The sequence below is a fragment of the Protopterus annectens genome, chromosome 2.part2 (genome assembly GCF_019279795.1).
Source record: "Protopterus annectens isolate FY-2018-M chromosome 2.part2, PAN1.0, whole genome shotgun sequence".
Classification (NCBI taxonomy): domain Eukaryota; kingdom Metazoa; phylum Chordata; order Ceratodontiformes; family Protopteridae; genus Protopterus; species Protopterus annectens.
In genome coordinates this window covers 968836778-968864680 of record NC_056730.1, presented here as the reverse complement: position 1 = coordinate 968864680, position 27903 = coordinate 968836778, and positions in this window count along the sequence as shown.

The following is a 27903-nucleotide window of genomic DNA, read 5'->3' as shown; positions in this document are numbered from 1 at the left end:
CCAGCACAGAAGTGACTGATTAGTGGGATCAGTGGAACACAGGAGATTTTGTATCCTTGTACAGTGGGGAAAGAGGGCTGTAGAACATATCTCTGGGAAATTGCTGTCCTGTTAGGCTAACGTTAATTTCATGAAATCCCAAGGAAAAATTTGGTTGCTTTCCTAAGGGATAGTAGTCTTCAAGAGAACAAACATGGGATCACAGCTAGAAGGGACTGTCAGTCAGACATGATATACTGTTTTTGACTGGTTTACAGGAAACTTGATAGGGGTGTACCACTAGTCATGTTCAATCTTGACTTCACCAAGGTTTTAAATAAGTCTAGTACAGTTAGTTAATAAGAAAACAAAGGTGTTAGGGGCTAGGAATGAAACTGAGGAACTGGATTGTTGCATTGTTGAAAGATAGGGCACAGGTTTGGGGTGAAAAAGAAGGTGTCAGGAATAAGGAAAGTGACTGGTAGACAACTGCAGGTGCTGGTCCTTGGTGCAGATGTTGGTCCTTACTGGAGGTGTTGGTAATCGGTACAGATGTTAGTCCTTACTGCAGGCGTTGATTCTTGGTGCAGGTGTTGGTCCTTACTGGAGGTGTTGGTAATCGGTACAGATGTTAGTCCTTACTGCAGGCGTTGGTCCTTGGTGCAGACGTTGGTCCTTGCTGGAGGTGTTGGTAATCGGTACAGATGTTAGTCCTTACTGCAGGCGTTGATTCTTGGTGCAGGTGTTGGTCCTTACTGGAGGTGTTGGTAATCGGTACAGATGTTAGTCCTTACTGCAGGTGTTGATTCTTGGTGCAGGTGTTGGTCCTTACTGGAGGTGTTGGTAATCGGTACAGATGTTAGTCCTTACTGCAGGTGTTGATTCTTGGTGCAGATGTTGGTCCTTACTGGAGGTGTTGGTAATCGGTACAGATGTTAGTCCTTACTGCAGGCGTTGATTCTTGGTGCAGGTGTTGGTCCTTACTGGAGGTGTTGGTAATCGGTACAGATGTTAGTCCTTACTCAGGTGTTGATTCTTGGTGCAGGTGTTGGTCCTTACTGGAGGTGTTGGTAATCGGTACAGATGTTAGTCCTTACTGCAGGCGTTGATTCTTGGTGCAGGTGTTGGTCCTTACTGGAGGTGTTGGTAATCGGTACAGATGTTAGTCCTTACTCAGGTGTTGATTCTTGGTGCAGGTGTTGGTCCTTACTGGAGGTGTTGGTAATCGGTACAGATGTTAGTCCTTACTCAGGTGTTGATTCTTGGTGCAGGTGTTGGTCCTTACTGCAGTACTTCTCAGCATGTTTGTTGGCAACCATCTGAATGGCCAAAAGAATGGACTTACATTTACCAAGTCTGAGATGACATTTCTTGGAATATTGCCTTTTCTGCAAAGTGTGGCAATCTCTGTGTTGGCATATATAAGTTCAGGGAGTGTGGGGGACTTACCACCCCTGCAAAAAGAAGTTTTAAGGAGAAGAGTGATTTTCGAGATTCGGTCTTCTCCTGTGCTTTCGGTCTTTTTCTTTCAGCTTTTCGGTATCGACATTTCAAGTGCCAACATTTCAACAGGAAGCTGTGTTTGCTTCAAATATATCTGTGAGAAAAGAGAATGGGCTCTGTCTCTATGGCAATAACACAAAGGTGCAGTAGTGAAGAACTGGGGAAAGAGTTGATGGAAGCATTTGGAAAGGCTGACTAAATGGACAGAAAAGTCAGTTAGCTTAATAGAGACAAATGCAAAGTACTACACTTAGGCCAGAGTGAACTTCATATGCAGCATCGGTTAGGAGGAGTGAGGGCAGATAATGGTAAAAGAGAAGGAAAATTATCTGGGATCACATCTGCACAGGATTGACAGAATCAGAGTGAAATTATAGTGGCAGCAGCAAACAGAATGCTGGGGAGATCGGGGGGGGGGGGTAGACTCCAGCAACAACGATGAAAGGGACCATCTCCACTGGTCCTGGTTAAGCCTCACTCTGAATACTTTTTTCAGTTCCAGAGGCCATACATACATCAAGCTAATTGAAGGAGTGCAAAGGAAAGCCACCAGACGTGTGTAGGGGAGGGAGGGGAAAGGGTTTGATGAAAGACTACATGATCTGGGGCTTGTCTCAGTAGTAAGTACAACAGACAGGAGAGACAAGATACAAGCACAGAAAAATCATGTCTGGGAGATGTGAAGAGATGATCCTGAATAGAAGGGAACAGCAAAAGGGATGTAACTAACAACCAAGACGTAATTCCTGAGTCTGTGAAAATACTCCTTTATGGATACAGCTATGAACCCATGAAATGGAGTACTGGAATAGGTGCTGAAAACAGAATTTACTAAGGCATTCAAGCCTTAAGGGAGATGAGAAAGAGAGATTAAGATTGGAATGGAGAGGAAGTAGAATTTATTGAATGTTAAGCGCATTTAAAAGGCAGACTAGACAGGCTTGCAGTCTCTTTCTTCCATCAAACAAATGTAATGTTGAAGCTTTTCCATTTATATTTTTTTATTGTTTAAAAAAGTCTTGTAACATGCATTACTGCCTAGAGAATTACTATAATAAGTGTTTTATGGATTCTAACAATGCTGTTTTGAGTGGATGCTCAAAATAAATTATGACTTTACCCTTACAGCTTGAAATCAATGTCTAGGCACACACTCAATCTTTAACTAATCAGTGACTGAATCAGTGAATATTTCTTCACAGAAACAACTCTCCTGTAAATTGCATCAGGATTTAGAACTTATTTTTCCTAAGTTTTGTCTTCCCACTGCCTGATAATGAGACATGTGACACCTGCATGTTCAAGGATTCAGAATGTCACACACTATGTCTTCCTCTGCGGTAATGATCCGCAGCTTCTGCTACTATTGAAAACGATTTTTACAGTTAAATGCAACAGTAAATTAGTAGCAGCAGACCTACAGGAACTAAAATACATACCATTTTACAGCAGAAGAAAATTGAAATAATTTGAAGAGACGTATTTTCAAAAATAATACTTTCACATTTTACTTTCACACAAAGGACATGTTTTCCTGCTAAACACTGTAAGAAACATTCACTGAAGGTTTTCGTTCTTCAGGCAGTTTAATAAACAGTGAAAGCAGGTGGTTTCTTCATACTGGATAACAGTTAGGAAGAGATCAGAACCTGAGGTTATGAAAAAGGATTAAAGAGAAAGGAACAAAAACAGGAGTATTGCATATTTAAGCCTCTGCTGGTGATGACAGTAGTTAGATCATATTTGTATGTCCTTTGTACTAACCTCACTTTTCAGCATTCCCACCTACAGTGTATGTGTGTGTGTGTGTGTGTGTGTGTGTGTGTGTGTGTGTGTGTGTGTGTGTGTCTGTCTGTGTGTGTGCAGCTAGATCTCTCACGCTGTTATATTCCCTTCAGACTAGCAACATTCTCACTGCATGACAATATCCATGAAACACATTCCTAGGGTTTTATAACGTCCTTTAATCTTTTCTTACAAAACGGTTCACCCCCAGCTTGGCAATATGTTCCCTCTTAGTCTTATGTAGTTTGATTTTCTAGCTCCTTAGACATTTCTTATTAAGAAGTGACATGGTTACACCTGTGCAACAATTTTCATCGAAGGCTTCCCAGGGTAGTTTGCTGCCATGTAAAGCAAATGTTTTTTTGTCAGCTTGCAACTGTTCCAGTCACATAAATAACTCCTATGACAGTAATCATTTAGATACATGATTAAAGTAAGAAATAATTACATTAATTCTGTTGGCTCAATATCACATCTTCTTGGGAAAATTCAAGCTCATTATCTGTTGGATAGCATCCAAATGATGCCACCATTGATGTTGTTAGGTAGTACATGAAGCAAGTTTGAAATACAAACATAGTCTAGACAATAGATTCATAGATGTATTTTGTGAGACAGAGAGGTGTTGGATAAACTTGCCTATGATTTAATTATTAAATTCCAGTACAAACGTCAGTAGCAGAAAGCATGATCACTAATTGTCAACAATTACTAAACATTAAAACTTCAGATAAGTCTTAATTAGAATCCATCTTATTATTGTTTTAAACATAGTTTCAGATTCCAAAACACTTTCATAAAACAAGGCTGTTTACTGTTTTGAGTTTTTTACCCGTGGTGGTGGTGCTGCGGTAGCGTTGTTGCCTCAATGTAAGACGCTGTCTGGTTCTATTCATAGCTAGAGCGTCTTCTGCGTTGAGACATGCATGAATGGGCGTACCTTCATTGAAGGTTGTGCGTCAGGGTTGGTAACTCGGCACGTAAAAATCAACTACCAATCATTAGCGGACCGGAGTTCCGCTGTGGCGACCACTAAAAGTCGAAAGACACAACAAGTTTTCCTTCTTTTATAAAACCAACAATATTTATTATATCTGTAATTACCAATCTTACTTTGTAGCAACATTTAATCTAAAACATGAAATATTCTAAAAATGGGACTTTAGGAAATGTATTTTAAACACATCTTATGTACTACACATACAAAAAACAGCAGGTGGACCAAGAAACGACAGCAAGGCTTGTAAATGAACCCATCTTTAATTCACAAAAAATAACAACATAAGCGCTTTTGTAGTATCACTACTTCATCAGATGTAAATCACAATAACAGAATCCCTCCTTAAATACCATTGAAATAAGTCACATGTATCACATCACTTGTAAATTAAAGAGACAAGCACTATATGCAACAACACTTATAAAAACATGAAAAACTATTAAAAACATTAATTCAAGCCATGTATTAACTGCTGCCAAGATCAGAGTATTATCTAAAGGATTAACGTTTATCCCAACTCAGAAGCAAGACTTAGCAGATGCAATTATTGACTTTAAATTGTTTATTAGAAATGTTTTATTGAAATTGTGTTTTAAAAGTAGTGAAAATAGTGAAAGTTATAAAGGTAGGAGACTGTTTAGCAAGTCTAGTACGTTTATACCTAACCCTCATCCTTTAGTTACAGCTTTTGAGAAATTGTGTTTGGATGATTTTTACAGAATGTATAGTTCTGGCAATAATAGAACATATGGTAAGTCTAATATGTCTAAGGATGAATTTCAAGCTTTAAATGGCCTACAAAACAACTGTCTTTTAACTATTAGACCCGCTGATAAGGGTGGGCCCATAGTAATTTTTGATACTGAGGTATATAATAAAGCGATGGAAGGTATGGTGGGTGATAAAAGCTTTTATACAACAATTACTGCTGCACAAGTTGATGCTATGATTAAAGAAGTTAATAGCACTTTTTTAATGCCCTTAGATGGTTGTATTATTGACAGAGCTGTATAATTATCTGATAGTGAGGGAAGCATTGATACCTGACATTCAGGGCCTGCCCAAAATACACAAAGATCCCTCAAATCCACCATTTCGACCCATAGTAGCAAGGAGGAACTGGTGTACAGAGCCAGCCTCCATTTATGCAGAGAAGCAGTTAAGGATAGTATTGAACACATGCCCTAATATCTTACGTGACACGCAACACTTTTTAAATTATTTGTATTCCTTTCTGATGTTGTATGGTAAAATGCCAATGTTGCATTTAGTGACACTTGATGTTACTTCTTTATTCACTGTCATCCCAGATGAAGAGGGTTTATCCAGCACTTAGCAATTTTTGTCACAACACACAGATTTTGGCAGCATCAAGATAAGATTAATATGTCAATTATTGGAGTGTATTTTGAATAATAATAGGCCGGATTCATGATGGCTTGCACGGAGTCTAAGAGTAGAGTAAGACTCCATGCAGCCATCATGTCCGATGAGCGATCTAGGAACAGCCTGTAGGGGCGTGTAAGAGAGCTCCTGAAATGGCTCTTACACGAACAGGGCAGGGATATGCAAATTACCTCAATTGCAGGCAAAAGGCATGCAAATGAGGTAGATTTGTGATTCAGGAAACCCGTACCTGTCCGAGTAAGAGCAGTGTTATTTGCAGAAATGTACTCAGTTGACAACTGAGTACTGTTCTGCAAATAGCAAAACAGAGCCATGACAGCTCCAAATAAAGGTTGCATCCAGTGCAGGAAGCATGCCAATGGCCAAATATATGGCCATTGGAAATGTTTCCTGATGCAATATGAAAATAAAAATATTTTATTTTTTTTCCCCGATTTCAGATGTTTAAGCGTAGCGCAGCGCAAACGGGGTGCGCTCTAAAACCCAGAATACTAAAAATTAAAACCCACAAATGTTGAATTTATAGAAATTGTTAATGTACAATGCAAGGGAATGGCAGGCTGAAGAAAACATGGCCACCGAGTAGCTGTTGCTAAGGTGGGAAGCTCAGTCTAAGACATGTAACCAAGCATTAGTAGGCAATCCTATGTAAACAAGTGTTAGGATAGTGAATTGCAAGTTTACATAGCAAATGAGGACAGTCAGTGGAGTGTAGGAGTAGGATATGGGGAGTAACAGAGTAGAAGATAGGTGACATCACATGGGGGGTATGTATGAAAGAAGTGAAGCTCATTGGAGCAGAGTGGCATGTGTCAGCTGTCATTTATACATCATGGAAAGAGGTGTGTCAACAGGTAGGCTAGGGAAAGCCAAGAAATGGAAGGTGTATGCCGTAGATAACACCAAAGTTTCTTGTTGAGCGGGTATGCGCGCGTGTGCGCGTGTGTAAACCCGAGTAAGACAGTGTTCGCACGTGTAAGTGTGAGTGCACGCGTTTAAGCCAGAGTAAGCATGTATAAGGCTGTTTAAAGAGTTGTAAGCGTGTTTCCGCTGGTGTGCGTGTGTTTAACCCGAATAAGCAAGTTTTAGTCCATGTAAGCATGTGTGCGCGTGTTAGCAGCTGTGCGCGTGTTTGCGCTTGTGTGCGTGGCGCTCCCCCCCTGAGGAAACAGAAAGGAAAAAGGAATCACAACAAATAGTAGGAAGCTACCTGGGAGTACTAGCAGAGCTAGCAGGTGAAAATAATCAGAATCGGACAATTACACAGGCAGTACACTAGCCCAGCCCAGCCTAGCACCTAAAACTCTGCAAACAACAGTCCAATATGTTTCTCACAAGAGACACTGCAGTAAGCTAATAGAAGTGAAAACTGAAAAAGCTTTACTGAGACAAAGAAATGTTAGGGGCTGCCATTGCTATTATAAGGCGACATATGCAACATGCTGAGGGTGGTAACAATGGAAATGCTGCAGGACAACCCACAGTGAGGAGACGGAGAAGAGTGTACAGGCCCAGGGTAGCCTACCAGGGGCTACATGAGCTGGAGATAGTGTAGCACTATAGAGTGGACAGAGACCTCCTGCAGCAAATTGTTGAGCTGTGCAGGCCACGCCTCACACACATAACCAACAGAGGGGAGCCCATCCCAGTGGAAAAAAAGGTATGTAAATGGAAAGGTTCAAAACTGTGAAACTGAAGAGCCACAAAATGAAACGTAAAAACTGGTTTATTGAATAAAACAAATAAATAAAATACATAAACGGCAAGGTACTAAGCGCTTTCACCCAACATCCTCAGGGCATCATCAGAGTACAAAATACGTAGAAACATAGCCACCCCTTATATATATATATTCCTTGATTAATTAATTAGTAAATTGAATGCTATTACATAACTCTAATTGATTAATTTGCTGTTAAAAATATAGTTGAAAATATATACAATAAGAATAAAATATAAAATGCTTGTCATCAATTCTTATAAGATTGTAAAAACACTAAATATATAATAATGCACATAAAACCAAAAATAACACTTGTATCACTGTAAAAATTAGTGATTTGACTGCAATATACCTGGCAGTGGATGTTTATGTTAATGATTAGCTAAAATTCTCAAAAAAGTGGTAACTGGAACACCAAATAAATATACATAAAAATACCCAAAAAATACAGAAGGAAATAAATATACATAATACGTGTATATACACTATCCTGCACTAAACAAATAACTAAATACATATATATAACAGTAAGTAAATATGTTAAAATAAATCAAATAAAATACGATTTGTGTTTCAATATACTGGAAATAGATACATGTTCATTAATTCCTGGCAGGGTACAGGCTTTGAGTCTAAGTTGCCAGAGACATTCCTTGGCCTGCAGCATGGTCTTCTCATCACCGCCTTTGTGTATATCATGTGGAATTCTGTCTATGATGAAAAAAAGAAATCTCTTAAAATTGGGACATCCAGTACTATGTGAATATAAAGAACTAGTAATTTTTCGTTTCCTAATGTCTCTAACATGTTCTACATACGTTCTCTTAATTTTCTAATAGTTTTCCCTACATAAAATGCTGAACATGCTGAACATGTTGCTAAATAAACAACCATCTTGGTATTACAATTACAATACCCAGGGCATCTAATGGTTTTACCAAAATTGAAAATAGCAACATATGGACCATCATTAATGTATTTACAAGTGTGACATGTTCCACATTTGCTCATTCTGGACATTTTGAATGCATCCTTATTTGTATTCAATTCATAAATTTCCTTCATATTCCTCTCTCTACTAAATGTCATCTTGGGATGATGGCCAATAACCTTGGTCACTTCTGCATTATTCATAAAAACACTTGTCCATGTCTCATGTATAATGTTAACAATGTTATACGATATTTCATTATAAGGTAGTATAAAGGTATCGTTCCTAGCCATAGTTATATTGGTGTTCAATGTATTGTTACAACCAAATCTAATAATAGGTCTATACATCAAGTGTCTTTTTGAAAAAATCTCAGTTCTAATATTGCTAATAAGTTCATTGGGATATCCCCTATCAATGAACATGTTTGATAATTTTTCAATCTCTAGCTCAAATGTGTTGTCATCACTAATAATTCTTGATAGTCTGACCATCTGACCTTTAATCAAATTCCTTTTTTGATAATAGGGATGACAACTATTAAAATGTAAAATGGAATTTGAAAATGTTTTCTTTCTATAAATGTTAGAATGAATCACATTATCACTAAAAGAAAAAACAATATCAAGATATTCAGTTATTCTCATACATTTTGCTGGTAAATTCCAAAAAAACTGGATGTCTTACCTAAAAACTGTATAAATTCTACAAGTTCATCTTTATTACCCGTCCAAAAAATAAGGATGTCATCCAGGTATCTCAGGTACAAGGCAATGTTGGGCCAATATTTTGATGTGAAGACCAAGTCTGTCTCCCAATTAGCTAGCACCAAATTGGCGTAGATTGGTGCACATCTTGTCCCCATGGCTACTCCTGTACTTTGTCTATAGTATTCTCCATTCATGTATATAAAATTGTTCTCCAATACAATTTCCATTAATTCAGTCATAAGTCGGCCTTTAGAAACATTCATACCACTGAATTTTAATAAACTGGCCTCAAACATTTCAAGGCCATGTTTATGAGGTATAACGGAAAACAAATTTATAACATCAACAGTGGCCATAGTAATATTGGGACTCATATTAGCAATACATTGTCTAATCCGGTCTAAACAGTGCCAGGAATCTTTTAAAATGTGTGGCAAATTCTTGAGCGTCTCTTTACAGTGAATATCTATATATGATGCAATGGCCTCAGTTTTTGAGACCCTAGCTGACACTATCGGCCTAAAAGGTGGATTGTAAATATCTGTGTATTTTTGGGATTCCAAAAATGGATGGAGTAATAGGAAATTCAACAGTTAAATAAGAATATTCTTCTTTATTGATAAATCCATCCATCAGGAATTCATACAGTAACCAATCCACTTTAATGTATGCCCTGGACATTTCATACTTAGTAACTTTCTCGTATGTGTTAGTATTACTAAGCATAATGGTCATTTTGTTATAATAATCTGTTTTTGTCATAATAATCACACCACCACCTTGTCTGGTTTCATAACCCTATATTTGTCGGTCATAGTTAGTTGTTTGAGGCAAAACATTTCAGCTGGGGTGAGGTTTGGTGATGTGCATACATCTTTCCTCAAAACCCTTCTAATCTGAGTCTCACAAAGCCTTTCAAAAATGTAAACCATAGGGTTATGGGGTGGTATGAATGTACTGCTACGCTTAAGCTTGAGGCATTTGGTATCTACTGTACACTCATTGTTATTGGAGAAAAAAAAATTTAAATTCAATAATCTACTATACAATTTTAAATTAATTAAGACTTTTCCAATGTCATACCTAAAAGATGGTACAAATGTAAAACCTCTTTTAAAAAGAGCAATAAAATCATGGCCAAAGTTTTTGTCTGTGTAATTGTATAAACTAAAACCACCGTCAGAAACAATAAAACAGTTATTGTAACTGTGTGAAGAATCTGAATTGTGCAAACATCCTGTTTCACTCATGTTAGGTTCATGTAGTGTATCATTATCCTGAATTGTAAATATATAATTGTTTAAATAGTCACCGATATTTGTAATGTGATTTGATATTGCAAAATCTTCCTGAACAAATGAATTGATGTGTTCAGACGTGTCTATCTGTGCCAAGAATTGGTCCTGTGTAATGCCATATTGTGTTGTCTGTTCTGTTGGTGATACTGACCGCCGTATCGGTCGCGTATCCGTTCCGACCTTCTGAGTATCGGTTCTAAAAAATAACCCTGCTCCTCATCATGACTAAAATTCTCATTTCTAGCCCTTTGGGTTTGGCTAGGTTTATCATTAGTGGGAGAACCAAAGTTATCCCTACCCAGAGTATCAACATCAACGGGTTTAACAAGTCGTCTCATATTTTTAAATTCTTTAAAATGTACATATACTTTGTTAGTCTTGTAATCATTTGTATCTCTGTTAAGTTTACTGTTTTTAATGTCCAAACCTTTGTTAGTAAATGTGTCCATCTCTTTAAAAATACTTTCTAAACGGAATTTATTATGCTCAAATAACAAATCTTGACATATGCTTTTGTCCAAAAGTAACAATTGTTCATTTAAGGCTGCTAGTTTGGTGTTGTTGTTCCTTATAATGAGTTTAACAAGTTCAATACCAGTTTTATCAAATAATTGCAATAATTCATCAAATAAAACAGTACCTTCAGTAAAACCATATGGTAGTTTGAAAATGCGTAATCCTTTGGGAACCTGACCCAGTTCAAGGGATCTTTCCAAAAAAGCATTGTCCATTTGTAATGATTTAAATGTCCTCAGTATTCTTTCAAATTCCATAAATTGCTTGTTGAGACTGCCCATGTCTCTGTGATTTACATAACGCTCATGACTGAGAGTAGGTGCCATTAAAAATAAGTTTAAATACATATAATTCTTGTCAGATCCAACTGCCGTGCCATGAAAACCTCCGTTGTGTCCGCCCCTAGTGTTCAAAGCCGAGTTCAGGGGTGGGCCTCCAGACTTAGTACTTCCTGTGTTGGTGCCTCCTCCAATAGAACCCGCTGAACAATGACTAGCTGACGGTCGTGTCGGACTAGTGGTAGGGGTGGAATAAAGAGTATACAGCCGCTCCTGTGACTCAGTCACCAACACTTCAGCCTCACCAGGGCTTTTTTCTCTCCTATCCTTAAAACCTTTATCAAACGTTGTGTAATGTCCATGTGCTGCATCAAAAGTTCTTCCATATTGATCGATAAAACTAAAACAAAAGCAGGACTCAAAAGGCCGAGCTCAAAAATAGTAAATAAATAAATAATTTATAAAAAAAATGTTTTTTTTTTTTTTTAAATTCTGTAGCGAACTGGGGTGGCGGATCATAAACTCTAAAACACAAAACCAGTGCAAACGAAACACTGAGTGGCGAAAAAAAGCAGAAACAAATGGAAAGGTTCAAAACTGTGAAACTGAAGAGCCACAAAGTGAAATGTAAAAACTGGTTTATTTAATAAAGCAAATAAATAAAATGCATAAATGGCAAGGTACTAAGCGCTTTCACCCAACATCCTTAGGGCATCATCGGAGTACAAAATACGTAGAAACATAGCCACCCCTTATATATATTCCTTGATTAATTAATTAGTAAATTGAATGCTGTTACATAACTCTGATTAATTTGCTGTTAAAAATATAGTTGAAAATATATACAATAAGAATAAAATATAAAATGCTTGTCTCATCAATTCTTATAAGATTGTAAAAACACTAAATATATAATAATGCACATAAAACCAAAAATAACACTTGTATCACTGTAAAAAATAGTGATTTGACTGAAATATACCTGGCAGTGGATGTTTATGTTAATGATTAGCTAAAATTCTCAAAAAAGTGGTAACTGGAACACCAAATAAATATACATAAAAATATCCAAAAAATGCAGAAGGAAATAAATATACATAATAAGTGTATATACACTATCCTGCATTAAACAAATAACTAAATATATATATATCACAGTAAGTAAATATGTTAAAATAGATCAAATAAAGTACGATTTGTGTTTCAATATACTGGAAATAGATACGTGTTCATTAATTCCTGGCAGGGTACAGGCGTTGAATCTAAGTTGCCAGAGACATTCCTTGGCCTCCAGCATCTCATCACCGCCTTTGTGTATATTGTGTGGAATTCTGTCTATGATGAAAAATAGAAATCTCTTAAAATTGGGACATCCAGTACTATGTGAATATAAAGAACTAGTAATTTTTCGTTTCCTAATGTCTCTAACATGTTCTGCTACTTTAGACTGGCACTATATTTTTAACAGCAAATTAATCAATTAATTAATCAATTAGAGTTATGTAATAGCATTCAAATTACTAATTAATTAATCAAGGAATATATATAAGGGTTGGCTATGTTTCTACGTATTTTGTTCTCTGATTATGCCCTGAGGATGTTGGGTGAAAGCGCTTAGTACCTTGCCGTTTATGTATTTTATTTATTTGTTTTATTCAATAAACCAGTTTTTATGTTTCACTTTATGGCTCTTCAGAAACCAAGGTATGTGTTGGCCTAAGAATATTAGCAACAGGTACCTTCCAGAGACCAACTGGTGATATGATGGGGATATCACAGGCATCAGCATCCAGGGTACTACACCAGTTTCTGGATGCCATGTCAGCACATGTCGGTGATCATGTATATTTCCCCAATTCCCATGAGGTATTGGCCAGCAATATGTGTCTCTTCCAGCAAATAGTGGAATACCCTGAGGTAGTGGGTGCAATAGACTGCATGCACGTATGCATCAAAGCACCAGCCGGCGAGCAGGGTAGGGTATACTTCAACCGCAAGGGCTTTCCCTCCATCAACTGCCAGGTCGTGTGTGATGCCCAGGGCATAATACTGAATGTGTGTGCAGGCTGCCCTGGAAGCTACCATGATTCCCATATCTGGCATCTGACATAGCTGTACCAGACATTTGCCAATGGGGACATCCCACGTGGTGACCTAGTGGGGGATGCTGGCTATGCACTGGAGCCATGGCTGATGACACCCATCAGAAATGCACACACACCTGAACAGGAATGCCATAATGAGGCACATGTACAAACACGTAATGTAATAGAGCATGTGTTTGGGCTGCTCAAGTCACGGTTTCAGTGCCTGGACACATCTGGTGGAGCCTTGCAGTACTAACCAACTACATGTACCCAAATTGTCATGGTATGTGCTATGCTACATAATATGATCCTGTGAAAACAGCTACAGCAGGACCAGCATAGGCCTGGACCAAACAGCCCCCCACCATTGCCAAGGCCATCACAGGCAGAGCGTGACTCGGAGGAGGAACAACCTGAGCCTGCCCCAGTAGGCAGAAGGAGGCATGCCCAGTATGCTTTGGCCTTGGCAAAGAGGCAACATATAGCACATACACTGGCTCAGTAGGAACTCTGGAAATTATACCTCTGTCTGACTCGCACATAAAGTAAAAGGGATGCCTAAGTTGACACTACCTGCTTCCAAACATGTGTAGGGAGCGTAGTATGTGCATCTGACATAGGCAGCCCTGCAGCACCACCTAAGGCATGAATGCCATGTGTTAAGCAATATAAAGCAGTGCTAAACAGCAATTACCACCATGTAGTATATGCAAACAAAATCCCACACACCAACTAGCACAATTGTGGTCAATGTTCAGTAATATTGGGCAACATCCAGCAATGTTGGTGAATATTGAGCAATGTTGGACAAGCCTGGTCTAAGTAGGGCATAGCTGAACAAAAGCCAACATGCTCATATTAGCTTAACAGGCCATTAAGCAGTCTGGTCTGCTCAGTATGAAAATATAAAGCAGTAATGGGCCTCAAACCCAGGATACTGTGCACTATAGCCAAAGTACTGAACCACTAAACCATGACAGTATTGCGGTGGTCCACCTGTTTGACGGAATGTTGATAAATCTATGCAAAGTATTCCATGGAAACCCTGCAGGCACAGCATAATCCTTGTTGAGTTATGACACAAAGGTGAGTCCTGCAGTGAGAAGAGAACCTGACTTCCAACACACACAGTACATATGTTAATATTGGTCATGTTCGCACACATCAACAAATGTAGTGGACCTCAAATAGCAACATATTGAAGGGTCACACTGGGCATGCTCACACACTTGAATAAATAAGACAAATGTCAGGCAATAAAACATGGAATGTCAGAACTGGGCATGCTCACACATTTAGGCCATGTCTGAGTACAGCAGTGGGCCACGCATATCTGGCAGTTGCATGTGTTAACCCAGGAACCTGTCACTATACAGCAATCCGCCCTGTGCACACAGTTACATGACAACACACACATCTATAATATAGTGGAACCGTGTCATAATCAAATATGTTCTGCAGATACCGAAGTTGTTCATGGAAACTGGTAAAGCAAAGATGATAAAGACCTGCAAACAGTATCTGCAATAAACATTGTGCATCTTGAACATTAGCATAGGTTCAGAGGTCGATACTGGCTATCTGCCCTAGGGCATGTACAAGCCTAGCCAGAGTGTGTTTGGCATTCACAACCCTGTCAGAATACTACACTGTGTGTGTGAATAGTAGGTCACACAAGATAGCTCATGTACATTTAGGTTAGTGTGCCTCTGTCTAGCAGGGACACAGAAGATATCCAAGGGGTAAATATACAATCACCCATACAGTCATCAAGATGTCTCCAGTAGGTGGTCAGTGGGTGGCTCTGCCTATGTGAAACTGGGATTACATTCTGTAGTGAGTGGAGCCTCTGGGATAAGAATCTGTCCCTCCACAATGTCCTATTAACATCTGTCCTGAGGTATACGTCCCTGGAGTTTGTAGCTCCAAGGGAGTTGGATATCCTGAGGTGGAGCATGTCCAGTAATTCTGGGTTGGGTATATCTGTGAACAACAGGCACACATCATATCTGAGTAGGTGGTAAGCGACTGAGTAGAGCTGGAGTTACTGCATCTGAACTATGCAGGGCATCTGTGTGAGTCCCTAGATCTGCTTGGTGAGGACCTTCCGTGGCCAGTACAGTTGCTGCAGATGTCAGGTAAGGTACACCCCAAATGTGGCATTGTAACCAAGCATGGATGTGATGAGTATAGGGGCACAATGACCTCACTCGATCTAGATGTGAAACCATATGGGATAAGGTGGCTCACATAGAAGGTGTGTCCAACCACTTTGGCAAAGTGAATGTTAAAGACAACAAAAACCACACAGTGAACTGCATCAACCGTTTTATTCCACAAACATAAAAAAATTAAAAAGTACTTAGCGCTTTCACCCACACATATCAGGGCATCATCAGAGTACAAAGAATTAACATCAAGGCCATTCATATATATACAAAAAGTGCCTGATAACATAATTGATCAATTAAATAATTAATTGATTGATCAATTCAATGTAGAGGTATATGTTAAAGTGACTTGGCTCAAATATAAAACAACCTGTTTGAAATACATATTATATATATGTCAACACTATACATATATAAATAAATAAAAAGGTAAAAAGCTTAATATATATTAATATATTAATATAAAATATTTAAATAAAAATTGTAAATATGTTGAATCTTAACTATATACACAAAATTAGGTCATATAAAATGTGACCTATATTTTAAAATACTGGAGATAGATATATTTTCATTAATACCAGGTAGCATACAGGCATTTAATCTGAATTGCCATAAGCATTCCATAGCCTCAAGCATAGTCTTCTCATCACTGCCTTTATGAATGTTGTGTGGAATTCTATCTATGACAAAAAATATAAATCTTTTAAAATTTGGACATCTGGTACTATGCATATATAAGGAACTCGTAGTCTTATGTTTCTTGATATCTCTAGCATGCTCAACTATGCGTTCCCTTAACTTAACATATGAACATTAAGGATATGGGTAGTTTAAATTAACAATTCATAAAGGCGGTGATGAGAAGACTATGCTTGAGGCTATGGAATGCTTATGGCAATTTTGATTAAATGCCTGTATGCTACCTGGTATTAATGAAAATATATCTATCTCCAGTATTTTAAAATATAGGTCACATTTTATATAACCTAATTTTGTGTATATAGTTAAGATTCAACATATTTACAATTTTTATTTAAATATTTTATATTAATATATTAATATATATTAAGCTTTTTACCTTTTTATTTATTTATATATGTATAGTGTTGACATATATATAATATGTATTTCAAACAGGTTGTTTTTATATTTGAGCCAAGTCACTTTAACATATACCTCTACATTGAATTGATCAATCAATTAATTATTTAATTGATCAATTATGTTATTAGGCAATTTTTGTATATATATGAATGGCCTTGATGTTAATTCTTTGTACTCTGATGATGCCCTGATATGTGTGGGTGAAAGCGCTAAGTACTTTTTTATTTTTTTATGTTTGTGGAATAAAACGGTTGATGCAGTTCACTGTGTGGTTTTTGTTATCTTACTAGTTTCATTTTATTTTTGTGAATGTTAAAGACGACAGTACGAACAAGTCATGTCCCCAAACCCCTAACAACTCCTACCATATGTAATGGAGTACTACCTATGTGGTAATGTGTGGGCATGTTGTTACTCCCAAAGGGGATGACTATGCAACTAATGCCATTTAGCTGTAGGCCATGGCTCAGGCACCAGTCATCCATCTCTGTGAGACCCTGATTGAGTATGCATGTGGCAGCTGGAGAGTTGATCATGGCACCCAGTTTGCAGTCAAGTGCAAACATGTTCAGCCATATTCCCCCTGTGGTAGCCTGTACGTAAGACAAATATATACTGAACAAGAGAGGTCCCAGGACCAAGCCGTGTGGGATGCCATGTGTAACTGGTGTATAGTCAGACATGGCACCTGCAATTCTGACCATGTGGGTGATATCCCTGATCTAGGTATCAATCCATTGTGTGAGATATGTGTCCATATTGACGCTGGTGAGCCTATGCATAATGGGCCAGTGGGTTAGTGTGTTGAAGGGTTTTGCAAGGTTCAGGAAGGCTGTGTGGACAGCCATCCCTATGTCAATGGACCTGTTAGCCATTTAAAGAATACAAACAGGTTCAAGAGACAAGTTCTGCCCACAACAATGCTGAAATGTGTAGGACACAGTGTCTGTAGGTTCCCGATGTCTATGTGTATGAGTTCTATGACAATATGCTCCTTAGCTTTGCAGAACAGGCTACATAGGCTTATTGGGCAATATTGTCTGTGGTCCGTTGTGGCACCAACTCTGTGGAGAAGGACCACTGTTGCAGTATGCCATTCCCCAGGTATATATCCTGTGGTAACTCCGATATTGAACACTGATGTAATGTGAGGGTTGCGTTTGTAATGATGCTCATGTAGGATGCAGGCTGGGACACCATCTGGTCACATTGATACTGTGACGTTGTGGGGAGGGCAGCACTCATCTGTTAATGTGTGATGTCAGGGAGGTTATACTCTGTTGGGATGGATAATTGCTCCTTAGGGGGGATGGGTGGGAGACATCTGCACTGAACCTGTTTGCCAGGATGTAGGCAATGCCAGTGGGTTCAGGGTAGGTTTAGTCAGTATGCAGTAACTCACAGCATATCAGTGAGTGTCCACCCAGATTCCTGACATAACTAAAGAAGGCCGTGTGATACTCCTACGTGTTTGTTGCAATTGTCTGGTAGAAGCGGCCCTTAGAAAAGTCCATGAGTGATTGTAGCTGTCTGCTAGTACAGATCACAGATGCCTTCCCAGTCTGGGATTGTGCTCTATCATGTAGTAGATTCCTCCTGACATTGTACAGCTTATTAATGGCTGGGGTCGACCAGCCAGGTCCCCTGCCATTGTAGTAGTGGATTCTGTTGTTATTTGGGATAGCACAATCCATGCAGTCCACTAGTCCATAGAATGTGTATGTAAAGGATGCAGCAGTGTGAGCCATATATGCCACTGTTCCAGGGTCTCTGAAGGATACCACCTTGCTTTGGTGAAGTGAGATGTTGGCTCATGAGAAGTTCACCAAGATTACCCAGGATGGGTGTGTGGAGGGTATATGTATGTCCTGTGAGATACATGTATGTTCTGACCTTACCAATGAGGGGTATATCGCTGGTGTGGAACATAGAGTCCCCATGTTGGTGATGATCAGGTCCAATATGTATTCCCCCTTGTGGCTGTGCTGACTGGTTGTGCCATAGCATATGAATCCACAAATTATAGCGACTGTTGGGTGAGGGTGTCGGGGCTTGAGTAGTATCCCCAGTCAATATTTGTGTATATGAAGTCACACAACATAATGGTGTTTATGGAGAATGTCATATTCTCCATAGTTCCCATGAAAGCCGAGTGTAGTTCCTGAGTTTGTGAGTGTGTTCTGTAGCAGGCAACAAACTGAAAGGCAGTACTGCACAATGGCAGTTGTATATGTATGGTCTGTGATGCTTTGTGCAATGCTACTAACCTGGAGGTGTGTGTATCTGTGATGTATATGGATACTCCCCCTAATTGTATTGTCTGTTCCAAGTCTTGTTGTCAGACAGCATGGTATGAAACATAACCTGGTAGTGCTGGTGTGCATAAGTGAGCCTGAACCAGGTGTCTGTCAGTGCACAGATATTGCTATCCTCCATACTGAGGAGAGTCCTGAGTGGCCACAATATGAGGTTAACACAAGTGTTGTTGAGCAGCATTACCCTTAGTTTCATTTAACCTGTAATGTCTATGGAGGTGGGTTTGTCTTCTGAGCCCTGCTTAGAAAAGGCACTATGGTGGTAGCAAGAGCCTTAGCCAGCATTCCAAAGTCCAAGGGTGACAGGTGCAAGCTGTCCATAGTGAAGCTACGTGGCATGTTGAGCATGTCACCATACGCTGACAGACACTGGATCCCCTATGAATGAAACAAATGTGTTAGGCAACTGCTAAATGTGATATGTGTGTCCGTATACTGTGACATCATAATTGGTGGGTGTAAGATGCTGGACAAGGTCAGGGTCATACTGGCCTGGGCTACATGATCAGAGTGTTCCTCCATGTATCATGTCATGTGGTCCAGGGAGTAACATCTGAGGTTATACACACCGACATGGACAATGATGGTGCCAGTCTTGTACTTGCTTTGGAGTGACCTGACTGGCTGTGTTATGTGGCAGATCCTGGCACCCAACAGACATCCCAAAGTGACTATTCCCTTGTTAGGGCTGGTGAGTGGTACGTCAGTGTGTCTGACAATAAGTGTCACCTATTACAAGTGTATTAGGTGTGTTGTTTAGCCTGAAGGGCAGTGACTGTGTGGCACACTGACATTGTGAACATTGTGATATGTGGGTATTGTAGTGGGGTAGCAGGTGTGTGTGTGTCTGCTTTGGAGGTCTCTGCTGCTTAGGTAGAGTACATTTACAGCATCCGAGTATGTCTATGTGTGCTAATGTGGTTTGAGTGCTGTTGCTAGAGGATATGTGAGACTGATATGTGGTGTGTGTGGTTACCTTCACCACCTGATAGACTGTGCCAGTCATGGGTCGAGAGTTCAGCTCCCTGTATGTCTATATAGGTGCATCTCACACATATATCTGAGTTTGTCGGGAAGAGGAGAGGGTTGTCTGTGTACATGAGGCAGATGTGACATTGTGTCAATAACACAATATCCACCAGCTGGACTGAAGAGTACACACAAAACCGACCCCTGAACATGCCAGGATATTATCATGACATACTCTGTAGCCTGATCACAAAGGATCAGCAGGGTGTTAAGCGTGTAAAAGAGTATAACATGGATTAGTGCTCATGTTCGTTGGTGTTTTGTAAAGAGTAGCTGAGAAGGAGTCCAGACTGGATCATGACACCTCCTTCAGCTATGTAATAAATATCAATGTACACCCATATATGTCCTGAGTCAGGGCCAACTGTGCCTGAGTGACAATGCCGACATCATGACAGACAGGCCCATATGTGCATACCCATCCCCCACTGACAATAGTCCACATCAACATACCAGGAGATAGCATATGTAGAATGGATGAGCAGCTACCCCCACTGCCAAAAGCATGGCAGCAGGTGGAATACATTGATTCCCAATATGTGTCATGCACAAACTACAGAACAAACAGATCATGCACCTGAACACTCAGCTGAGCCTCACCCCCTACACAGGATGTGGAACCATTGAATGTGTCACAGCTTCATATGGCACTCCCCACAAGTGTTGGTGCACAACACACCATGGGAAGTCAAGTCGAGTACGCCTATGAGGTCTGATGTGCAAGGTCATGGAGTCCATCATGGTTGCAGTCATAAACAGAGCTATTGGAAGCTGACATACACACAACCCTACCAACTGTGGTATGTGCATGTGTGGATCATGGTTCCCACACATGCTAGACTGTTTGCAAGGCAGCCACCCAGGACATACATCAATGAACACATCTACACGTGTCACATAGACTTTGAATAGCCCTTTATCAACATCCCAGACACATGTAGTATCCACAAAACCAACAAGCTGTGCATAAATATGTGTTGACATATGACGGAATGTCAATGTGTCCACAGATAGATCACACAAGGTAAGGATTCTGAGGTCTTGTTCAAGCTGTTGACACCTGCTGACCCACATGGACCATTCCTGGAATGGCATAAAACAAAGTGTACACACATCACCATGTCCAGTCTGATGATGTCACCATCCTATAAATGCAGCAGGAGAAGGGAAACCAGCCAGTAAAGCAAATAGCTCGCCATGTTAATGCATCTCTCACCAGTATCATAATATAGTTAGGTAGGGGTTTAAATCCTTCAAACAGTGTGTGTGTGTGTGTGGGGGGGGGGTATGTGTGTGCAATTGTCTTTGAAAGGGGTGTCCTTTTTGGAGACTGTGAAAACACACTAAAAGAGGTACATTCCTCTTTGGAAAGTCTGATGATGTCACCATCCTACAAATACAGCAAGAGAAGGGAAACCAGCCAGTAAAGCAAATAATGCGCCATGTTAATGCGTCTCTCTCTCTCTCTCTCTAGTATCATAACATAGTTAGATAGGGGTTTAAATCCTACAAATGCTGACTGTGTGTTACACTGTTGGTCAATGTGGTGTGGGTTTTGCTTTTACCATGGTATGACATAGTATGATGACAACAGTAAGTGCATTGCGCACATCAGGTATCTGCATGGCAAAAATATATGTGTACATGTCCCCTCAATCAGTACATAGGTGTGAATCCTCCATACTACATGAATACATTTGTTTCCATTGACAGGTTGTGCCACTGCTTCTCAGATCGTAGGTCACATATGTATGTATGTGACACGGCCATCCACTGTTATGTTCTGTGGCCAAGGTCATCTGTGGCACACACACCCATGAGGGTATATGCCTGGGGTATATGTCAGACATGGTCATACACAACAAAGTCTGCCAAGAATGGACAGTCTTTATAGGTGTACGACTACCTTGTGGATATGCATTCAGGCCTCTAATGTCTTATGTGATACACCTTGGGACTCCTCAATATCTATGGATATGTGGATATCAAGGGACACATGACATAACATGGGTCTGTATGTACACAATGGTACCCAACATACATGTTGAGAGCTACCACCTGTGTGGTACTGACGGGATAGTATGTATAGTACATGAGGATGACTATGCCATAGTCAGCTTACTGCTATACAGCATGTATCAGACAACAGGTATCTGTCTGTATGATACCCTTGTGTAGGATATGCGTCCCATCCAGGGAATGCATTGTAGGCCAATCCATGCATTCCCAGATTTGGATGGATACATCCCTAGTGTGTCTGCATGTACCTAAGGGGGCTATATGACACACAGGTGTGGTCACAGTAATGGGTGGTGGTCATTACCACTGGTTAGTGTTATAGTGTAACACCAGAAGGATCCAATTGATACTGGGTTCCCTACTACTGTGTGTCATTTGTCAGGACATCATCCAATGATTGCTTATAGTCATGCTGTTGAGGTTGTGCATACTACCAGACCACAAATCATTGACAGATATTAATGGTATCACCCACAGCATAGTGTCAACCCATGTCATACACACGTCTACCCATGTTAGTACATAACTGTAGTAGAATGCATACTGGCCATTGAAAGATGCTATGAGATGTTAACAATGTGTACAACAGGGTATGCCACACGTCCCATGTGTCCACTATGCATGTACATCCAGACAGTGTGCACCCACCATGTTCACAGATGTACACTTGCTAATCTGTACTGCACACATCACACACGTACTGTCCACTCACTAACATATGCTGGCAACACATCACACATCAGCCAAGTGGCACATGGGTGGATAATACATACTCAGACCTAACAGTGGTGTAAACAATGCTACACTGACAATCAGAGCTTTGATGCATAATGTCTGCTCAGATATACCTACAAGGATGTAGTTACACTTCCTTGTTGACAACTTGCTATTATTGCTACACTGCTATAGTGTCACCCTGTGCATCAACACCATGTTAGCCTGAACCTCCATCAATAATGCAGATGACAGGAGGCAGCACAGGTATCATCATATGCACAGGGCATTTTGTTGTTTGCCAGAGCCTGACATTGACCCATCCAATCGACATGTCTATGTGTGTGTGTGTGTGTGTGTGTGTGTGTGTGTGTGTGTGTGTGTGTGTGTGTGTGTGAGGGACAACAGTACAGCATGGGCCAATGTTGATGTAATGTGTGTGTGTATGTGTGAGCCCTAGTTGTTTGCTTAATGTGTGTGTGTCTGCATACACAGAGCTCCACCATGTGGCTGCCATATACGATGGTTTGTGGGACAGCCACAGACTGTACCTGCTAGGCTGTACAGATCACTGTCTCTGGCCAAGGACACAGTACCTGTGCCTGGCAGGGGTGCTATGGACAGTATCGGGTACCAACCCTGACTGGGTACTGTCATCAGAGGCAGAGGCATGACAACTGGACCCATGTCCCTGCTGGGACTGGCCAGAGCCACGTGCATGTGGTCTACTGGGACAGTCAATGGACAGCCCAGCACCAGCATTGCTGGGGCTGGTACTGCCAGTACTGGAGCAGCTGTGAACTGTGGGCCGTCTGCAACCACTACCAGCTGTTGCTGTTGCTGGCATGCGTCCACATCAACGTCGCAACTGTTCTGCACAGTCCTGGCTCAAGGAAGACATGTTGTGGAGGGCATCTATTGTCTCCCCCAACGTCTATCAATGACCTCGGTGTAAGTCCAGATGGCACTGGCAAGGTCACAGATGCTGTTATTGATAGTGGTGTAATGTGCCCTCTGCACCCTAAGTCCCTGCCTGGTGTACCATTCCATACGTGCCTGAGCCTGCATTACAGCCCGGAAAATAGTGGTCGTCATAAGACCTGTGGGGGCATGCCTGCCAGGGGCAATACGACCAGTCGTGCTCCCCCGAGAACCCCTGGACCTCCACCTATGTGGTACCATTCCGGGTCTATGGCTATGGCTGCTGTGAGGGGATGCAAGTGCCATGGGTACCATACTCTCCTGGTCGATGCCAACTGTATGCTGTTGGTGGTGAGAGATGTAATGGCAGTATGAGTGTGCGCATAGATGGGGTTCAACGCTGTGTACTGTTGATTGGTGGACCAATGACAGACCCTGTCAAATCTCCCTGTGCCACAATACATGTGTCATCATCACCGCTATCATTGGCAGTGGCTTCAGGTCACCTGCTGGTTTTGCCAACCCCTAGCTCAGCACCTGTGAGAGGAAGACATGAAACACACTTTACGGTCTGCACATGCACACATGCACACATGAACACATGCACACATGCACACATGCACACAGGAACACATGCACACATGCACACTCCTCACTACAGCAGATACACACACAACAGCAATCCAAAACATACTCAATAGTGGTTGAAGGTGGGTGACAGTATCACACAGCAAACAGTAGTGTCACACATGTCAGCATGCAGAATAAGTGTTGATCAAGTCCATGCAGTGTGAGTGTAGACAGCCATAGTTAATGACAGTGTACATGGCTGCCGTGCATGTGTGTACATGTTCAGTGATTGCCTACACCCTGGAACACAATGTGTAGAAGGACACAACATTTCTGTGCAAGTATTATAAGCTCTGCAATGTCCTGTGCACCATCACTTACAGGTATATATACCATGGCTGCATGTGTTATCTGTGTGTCACATGGATTTCCATGTCTGATTGCAGTGTCTGTGTCTGTAGCAGATAATTGTGGACACAGGTGTAGCACATGCATGCTATGTACACACACGGGATGAGTGGTGCATGTGTACGTGATGGAATACCAATCCTGGACATGGCCATAGTAACTGTATGGGGTGTAGTACCATTAGCCATCATTATCATGCATCATGTGGTCACTCAAGGCCACTAAATTGTGCTAGACCACTGCCTAGCATGCTGTACCTGAACCGCAGTGCCGTGGCTAAGTTCACAATTACACAGCCACATTGCACAAGGGTGTGTGAGGTGCCCAATAGGGAGCATTGCCTAACACAACTGTGTTATGTGTTGAAAAGTGTTGCACAGCCCCATGCTAGGCCCCTACCCCTCAGGTATAATATATGTGATGTGTGGATGACATGTGGGATACTGAAGTGTGGCCTGGCAGCGGGTGTCCGGTTACAACATGTGCAGCATGTTGACGTGTACCGCGTATGACAAACGTCTTATGTTGTGTACATGTGTGTCAACTATGCCTATCCAATGTGCAGTATAGTGTTGCCACATTTGTGTCTGATGCTCTGTGCATTGCATGTGATTGAAACAGCTACTTACTTTACTGAGATGTTTAACGTCTCACAGCAAACATGCATAGCATGCATTATGCGTAGGTGTGTTATGTGTATATAGCCTACACCTCACCTATGACATGCACATTTCAATACCAGCTTTAAAGTGTTAACACACTCACCAGCATGTGCCGTCTGCCCTGCTATCACACCAGAGGGACCTACAAGAATATGACACAGTTTGTCAGTGGCCACAACTGTGGCATTGCTACTGTGAGTGTGCTAAACTACAGTAGAACAACAGGCATAGGTGTACAGATACTATTCACAATATCAGTATTGCACACAATAGGCAGCACAACTGCTAAACACAGTACACATCTCACATATGCATAATCTAACAATGCAGGTAACAGTAGTCTACAGCTAGGGCATGTTACCTTCATGCTCCATGTCACCATGCTGGGTGGCTCCGGCCTCCATGATGACACATGTGTGATGTTGTTGCTGCTGTAGGCCAGGAGCCACCACACTTAGGAGCAGTTCCTCCACTCTGGTGAGGGGGGATGTATGGCCACCCCACCACCTGTGGCAAGCTGTTGTCTATGGATATCAGACGCACGCTGCCAGACATGTCTAATTAAATCACTGCAGTGATGGCATACCTGCTCATATGTCCGGTTATGCATGCCTATGTCATTTACCCGACAAACACAGTGCAGTACGCTCCTGGTGGTGCTGGCTGGCCCTGGAAAACAGCAGGGTATAGTGCTGAACCAGGCTGTGGTGGATTTCCTGTTCCTTTGCGGCTGTGTAGCAGGGATTCCTTTGATGAGCCATTAGCCTGGAAGACAAGTAAACAATATGTGTGAGCAAGTCATGTGGCACACTTAATATTATACAGTACAGATATCAGTTAACTTCCATATATAGCATCTGTTCGTCTGTCAGAGGATACACACATTCAATACCACATATCAGTGCTCAGCCCACAACTGGCTAACAGTGCCTGCCATACTCCATATAACAAACCAGTATACACCTGTGCTCGGCACAGTGTTTGGGTTCCAATGCACAGCCTTGCCACAGGGGTACATATCAAGCTAATGCATGAAGAAATATGTCATCCATTGCAATGTATGTGAAGTACAGTTACAGTATAACCAGTAACCCACCCTAGTCATTGATGCCATACCCCTACCTAACATATGTGCACAGTTGTTAATATAGCTGGCATACTGCTGTAACAGAGTATACATGTTGCTAGGTACACACGCAAACCCTGCAACACACATGTGATTGCAGACATGGTACAGGCATCATTACACACACATCAGACATTCATACAACACACAAATGTATGCTGACACAGATGAGCATTTCCTGTGTACCTTACAGTACTGTGTGCCCCTACTTACAGATACCTATGCCTGAGGTATGTAATCTGTGCAGACTACAGGAAACACACAAGACTGTGTTACCAGGGAATGTGAACATACAACATACTGTGCTGTCCATATATATCTGTATATATCTATAGCTCTCTCTCTATATATATATATATATCTATATATGTATATATGTATATATATTTATATATCTATATATATATATATATATATATATATATATACATATATACATACATATATATATATATGTATATATATATATATATATATATATATATACACACACACATATATATATATATATATATATATATATATATATATATATATATATATATATATATATATACATATATATATATGTATATCAATAGATATATGTATATACACACACACACACACACACACACACATATATATATATATATATATATATATATATATATACACACACACACACACACACACACATATATATATATATATATATATATATATATACACATACTTGTAAACATCCATTGCTGTACATATACATGCACATATAGGCACATATACTGCCCACCTTTCATGGTGGGAATATCAATTATGAAACAGTTGTGAGACATACAATTATGTAATAATATTGCATAGTGTTATGCAGAATGCATTTCGCTGTCCTCACGCCGTATAGCTGTAGCAGACCTCACTGGCTGTAACTTAGTTCCACAGCATTTAACCACCACATGACATATACCTGCACTGCTTGCTGTTTTCAATGCCACACACTACAACCTACATAGATATGTGCACATAGCAACCTTCAAATACATATATATGTCCAGCCTTCACTAACAGTTGCAGTATGTCCCTTGCCCTATGCACATCTGCATATACATATAGATACGGACCGCTACCACATATGGAGGGTTCACAGTATGTAGAGTACCCTTCAGACACATCATTCGGATGCCAGCAAATACATTTCTGTTACATACCTTACCTTTGTATTTCTCACCTCTGTCTGTTGTACCTGTTGACTTTTTTTATTTGTTGGTTGGTGTCTCCAAGTGCCTCTGTTTTTTTTTATTCTGGTTGGTGTCTCCAACTGCCTCTATTTGTTTTATTTTTTTGGGTTGGTGTCTCCAACTGCCTCTGTTTGTTTGTTTGTTTGTCTGTCTGTCTCTCTTGCTCTCTCTCTCTCTCCAGTTGCTGCAATAATATTATTACATGTGTGGACAGCAAGTACAGGCTGCTTTTGTAGGTATCTGCACATGTGCATGTGATGTCCTCTGCACCAATTGGTGCCCACCATTTAGTAACTGGATGCAGCTGCTGTGTGGTAATTGCAGTTCTCACTGTGATTTCAGGGCACTGCTATAAAATGATAGGTTAGGTAGGCATAGGCCTTTCAGTTTAGTAAGGTGGGGACCATGCTTGTTTGAGGTGGACACTGTT